The following is a 6430-nucleotide window of genomic DNA, read 5'->3' as shown; positions in this document are numbered from 1 at the left end:
GTGAAGTTATGAACAAATATATTTCAATGAAAATATGAAATAACACACTGTAGTCCTATGCAGAACGGTTACCAAAAGAGAGAAATCTTTAAAATCTGAATGATACTGTTGTAGATCCTCACTGTGCCCATGTGAAAGCAACGAACAATGATAATCAATCTGAAGATGCGAGAAAAAGAAATGTACATGAATATACATGAAATATATATAAATATCCTTGAAAACAAAAATCAAACTTTGTTTCATGACTGCCTACAAACAACTGGATACAGACAACAAAGAAAAAACAAAAACAAGTTGAAATCTGAATTTTATCTTGTTGTACATTCTCAATATGACCACTAGAGGTCAGTGAAGATCTAATTAATATACACATATCGTTATGACCCAGTAACAAAAATCGACCTCAGGAAAGACTCAAAAGTAACAATTTTATATGTAGATTGTCATTTATATTGTTTTAATCTATAATCCCACGACATTATATCACACCACAATCTGAAGACATCTGTTCATTATGCTGGTTCAGATGTTTCAACAAGTCTTCATGTGCATCAAATTGGAAATAGGGCTGTGAGAGTTAATTGCATTAATCATGATTAATAAATGTAAAAATGACTAAAGATTTTTTTTTTTTTATCGATTTGAATTACATCATTAAGTAAAGGGCTTTTTTCAGTTTGAAAACTGTATTTTTAAATTAGACATTGTATTAAGTTAATCTGCACAAACTCAAAAAAGAATTTCTTTCTCTGCGATTTATTCCCAATCAAGACACTCTGGTAAGAAATCAGTCGCTGCAGGAAGTCGCAATGCTAAAACTTCCATAATTACATTAATTCAGCTTTATAAATGAACGCCTGGACTGAAGAGTGTTTTACATTATAAACTGAAAACTGCCCTTGAATGCAAAACAACAGAATATAAAAAAATGCTATACCAATTTATCGTGATTAACTATGAAAATAATGTGATTAATCATGATTTACAAAAATGTATGTTTTGACAGCCACAGTTGTAAAAAATCCTGAAATTTAACATGATACTAATTCATAAACACTGTTGCCATGAATGAGCAGCCCTTATTATTGCAAAAAGTTCATGCAGATATTCAGGTTGTGTTCTATTGTATTACACCCATATTTTACTCCTATTTAATCTGCACAGATTAACTTGAGTGCAAACCACTTTGAGATGTGCTACAGAATCACACTTCAGTGTTTTTTTTAACGGCCTTTTCAAACACTCTCTGAGCGTCATCAGCAACCAGATCGAGGAAAAACTTCAGAATTCTGTAAGTGGAAACACCAGAGAGGCACATTGCTACACATCGCTAAATCATTTTGTCAGAAAGTCTTTCACATCAAAGAGACTGAAAGTTAAAATATATGCTGACATGTATTAATTCTCAGTTTTTTTTGGTTTGTAATTGTGTTGCTTGGCTGGCAAGATGGTGTCACCTGCTGTCTGCCCCTGAAAATGCCATGTGTATTTATTTTGTTTGTGTTACTCGTCACTTTACAAGTCAATTCTCTTCTGCTATATGATCATGAAACTATCATCAGCCTTCATCTGCTGTTCAGCCAGTGTCACTGTCACCATCTCTGGGGGAAACACAGCAGTCAACCAGTGACATTGGAGGCTCTCTTGCTCTTCGATTTCGTCCTGGATGAAACATGGAGTAGCACCTCACCTGTACTACAACTCTATCATTTTAATGCAAAGCATCAAATAAGATAAAAGATTTTTCTCAATTATTCAGAAGTTAAAGAACAGATCCTTCGTGATCTAAAATGTATAATTTTGTAGCAGAATCATCCATATTGGACAAGTCTCTGCATTTTTATTACAAAAAAAACAAAAAAAACATTTTGAGCTTGATTATAGGAGCCATCTTGGATTTCACTTGGCCAGCGTGCTCACCTCAGCTTGTTCCTGCGTCCCTGCTGCGTTCCTGTGCTCCTGCTTTCCTATGACTGTGACTTTTTTCTTTTTTTTTTTGCAGCAACATCATACACATTAGAAGAGTGAACTCTGTTGTCATTGTACGAAAGTGAAGTGACACCACAATTGCACACAAAAAAATGCTAAAGAGCAATGGAACTGTGGCGCTATAAACAGTCCTATGATGGGAGCAGGTCCCATGTGGTGTGTGCTGTGTTGCCAGATTGGGCGGGTTTCAGGCTTCTTTTGAACACTTTGGGTGGGTTGATGAAATGGTTATTTGCTTGATGTGTTTTTTATGACGCAAATAAGAGTTTTACGATTTTAACAAACATTTTATACAGAGATGGAGATTTGGGCTGATTTCTATTGAGTTTTGCTGGTTTTACATTTTGTCTGTGCTGGAAACAGCGACACATCTGGCAACCTTCTCCTGCAGACTGCAGAGACACCTGAGGCAGTGACCCACCTCCGTGTCATCGAACTGTAAGTGGCACTATTAGCAGAAAGTGGACATCAGCAGCGTCATTAGAAAACCCAGCGGGACAGCAAAGCGGAAAAAAGAAAAATACTTTTTCAAAAAACCCAGAAATGAGGAGGATGTGGAGCGAGCCAGCAACGTTAGCTTGGAAGCATGGCCTTCTAGCAATGGCGCCCAACCTGAGCTAACAGCAGCAGCTAACTACCGAAGAAAATACTAAAGCTATAAATGACACCGAAGAGGGAACAACACAAAGTAATGCCTCAATCTCTGAAGACCCTGCACTGTGAGGGTCACTTACACAAAGCACCCGCAACAAAATTTTATTGAAAGGAATCTCTGCTTTTCAATATCAGGCAGCTAAATACCCAGCATCAAGGAGGGGGAGAGGCAGGGGGAACGACGCGCTCTCTCATGCCGGAATTTATCAGTTTAATGGGTGAAAAAACAAAATAAGTCCAGCAAGCGAAGTATTTTTTCTGTTATAGACTCTACACCTGACATATGTCACGTGGGCCAGCTAACGTTAGTGTTTCGATTTGTGAGTGAGACAGGGACAGTGGTTGATCAATTTATCACATTCGAACAATTCATAGTCACACTGGAGCAAGTCTGGGTGAATGTGTGATAAAGATGGTCAATGACTTGGGGCTGGATCTTTCTAACTGCCATGGGCAGGCCTATGACAATGCATCAAACATGTCAGGGCAATATAGTGGATTGCAAGCTCTACTCAAGAAGTATAACGCACTAATGCATTACATTCCTTGTGCGGCAAATTCTTTGAACTTGGTTGTTGTGAACACTGATCAGTGTTAAAAATAGCTGTCCGGGAGTGAGCCAGTTCTTTGACTTCCTTCAAGCTTCATATGCATTTTGCTCTGCTTCCACCCACCAGTGGAATAAGGTGTTCACTGCTGACATCTCACTGATGCTGAAATCTCTGTCCTGTACAAGATGGAGCTGCAGAGGAGACTCCACGAGCTCTTTGTGAAAATTATGCTAAAAGTGCAAGTGCCTTACAGTTAGCCTCGGACAATGAAGAGCAACAGGAGACAAGGCGGGAGGCTGCTGCGCTGTGTACCAAGCTTGAGAAGTTAGAGATCGCATTCATGGCCTATATTTTGGAACACTGTGCTGCATCGGTTCAAGCTGACAAGCAACAGCTTACAGAAGAGAGAGGTGGACCTGATGACTGCTGTGCACACTTATGTTGCATCACTAAGAGGACAATTTGCTGACTTTGAGGCATCTGCTTGGGCCATCACGGGTGTGACACAGACCTACCACTCCGAGACCCACCGCGAGAGTAAAAGAAGAACCTTTGAAGACGACACAGTTGACAGTGAAGTTGTTTTCACTGGGAGTAAAACGTTCCAAGTTGAGACATTTCTTGCTGATGAGCTGATCCAGTTCAGGTCTTTTGTCAGCACTGAGCAAGATAAGACACCTGCAAATCTATTGCAGATTGTGCGGAGGAATGGACTCCAGACAACCTTTCCCAATGTTTTTGTGGCTCTCAGACTGTTTCTCACACTGCCTGTATCCAACTGTGAAGGAGAGAGGTCCTGCTTACATTTAAAGAGAATCAAAAATGAAATGAGGACCACTATGGGTCAGAAGAGACTTTCTGCACTGTCGTTGATGGCCATCGAGTCCGAGCTGGTGAGGGAGCTGGACTTTGAGGATGTAATTAGTGACTTTGCAAAGAAAAAGACCAGGAAGAAGAACCTCTTAAAGGTGCATTAAGGAGTTTGCACGTTTTATGCGAAACAGCGCCCCCTGCAGGTGTTGCAGGTATCGGGCCGGTACGATCACCACTAACAGTTTATATTTATTTTGTGGGGGAGGATCGGTGACTGGACATGCAACTGTAAATAAAATAAAGAAAGGAGACAGAGACTATAGTTGTGTTGCCTTAGCTCTCTGCTTCTGCCGAGTAACTTTACTCTTTTCACAATAAAGTTTGCACTTCACATTTTAACTTTACATCATCTTCACCTCCTGGCTTCATTGACAACGTTTTCCTTAATCCATGTTCTTCTTTCACTTTACTTAAATCCGTTGTAATACACCAGTATTTCCTTTTAGTTTTCACTAATACATTTCTGTCATAAAACATTTTAAGCAGTAGAACAGCACAGGTCACACTTTTTCTTCTCTTTACAACTGTTTAACATTTAATCTTTTCTTTTACAAAACATACAAATACACAGCAAGCCAATACTACGTTCAAGGGACGGACTCACATTCCTAAACAATAGCCGTTACGTTAGCATAACGTTAGCGCGACGGCTAACTTCTAACCGTCACCTTCTAAATACATAACACCTGACGCTCGCACAAACTACGGGACAAATACACTTATATACAGCCAAAACGTATGTGTTGTGATGGTTGGTGAAACAATACTAACCTGTAAATAAAATAAAGAAAGGAGACTATAGTTGTGTTGCCTTAGCTCTCTGCTTCTGCCGAGTAACAGGAAGCAGGAGACGCAGCACCCTAAAGCCGTCTCACAGCGGGGGCTGCCCCCTAGTGGTGATAGACGATATTACATTGTTCCTGTCCAAGCATCGACTACTATAACTTTTACTTATTAAAGCGATACTTCAACATTTTGGCAAATTGGCCCGTTTAGCGCAATTCATTAGTCATTTCGAAATATTAATTGAAATATTAATGCAAAATTACGAGATTGAGTTGTTTATGCGAAGATTGCTAAGACGGAACTACTTGTCTGGGCGTAGTGATTTCAAAAGAAAAAGTAGTTCCCAGTATTTGCTTCAGTGTCGTAACGCTACAATATTATTTGTTGGTGTTCCACAGCGTAGTGAATGTGCGGATTATAATTTGCCCACCAAAGTGTTTTGGGGTTGTTGGATTGTGTATTTGATGAGTTTGACGAGGGGGAACCAAAATACCACCCACTTCCATTGTGTCCGTCCCGAAAACCTTCCCCGACTCAACTTTGAATAAACAACAGCTCGCCCTCACAAAAAAAGTAAGTATACTGTTCGAAATGACTAAATAATTGCGCTAAATGGGCCAATTTGCCAAAATGTTGAAGTATCGCTTTAACAATTCATTCAGAAAGTTTTTAGAATTTAATCAGGGCTACCGAACAAAAATTTAGAATAATGATCCAAATTACAAAAAATGTGTTTGTGTACTGCATGCATGTAAAATCACAAAATAACAACAAATGTGGTTGCACACTCGTGTGCACCACACTGGCCTTGGGCGTAATGCAGCTTAGTGAAACACTCATGCCTGTGGCTTGCTTGCACGGAAGAGGGGAGCTCCTTCCTCGCTCTTTTAGTAGCGCTCAAGTAAAAATTAAGTTTCTTTTACCTGGTGGAGTCTGTGCTGGAGTTGTGGCAGTGCAAGAAGCCAGTCTTTTCTTACTTTCTGGAAGCTCCTGCTCAGTTGTTGCTCACTAAGCATCTGGCGGAGTAATGGCGGACAAATTGAAACCTAACTAAATCAGGCCAGCCGGAGCACGCATTACGTCATTCCTTTCAAATTCTCCCCCAAAAAATTCTGGTGCCGTACCGGCACTGCAACTTTCAAGTGACAATTTAGCGCTGTTAGCGGTACTTGTAATGAATATGTCAGGGCACATTGTACACATCATTAAAAATGTGTAACATATTTATGGTGGAAAATAAGTATTTTAAAAGTTGAAAAACTCCTTAATGCACCTTTAAGAGTCAAGTGAAGTTTAGAACACATTTCAAAAACAACCTCAGTTGATCAAAGTGCTGTACAGCTCTAACTGAACAGGTAGTCTGTTCCAGAGTTTTGGCGCTGCTACCGCAAAGTACCTGTCCCCACGAGGGGAGAGGCTGGATCGTAATAATGCCAAAACCTCACAAGCACTCAAGACATGTTCTATTCACGCTCAACAATTCACAAATAAACACTTCTTCAAAGTTGTAGAATTGTTTTTACGTGAAAGATTTAATGTGCACTTAAAGTATATTTTTTTGTAACTGAAGAAAT

This window comes from Salarias fasciatus, chromosome 19 (assembly GCF_902148845.1).
Source record: "Salarias fasciatus chromosome 19, fSalaFa1.1, whole genome shotgun sequence".
NCBI classification, from domain to species: domain Eukaryota; kingdom Metazoa; phylum Chordata; class Actinopteri; order Blenniiformes; family Blenniidae; genus Salarias; species Salarias fasciatus.
Note: the sequence above shows the minus strand (reverse complement) of the source record.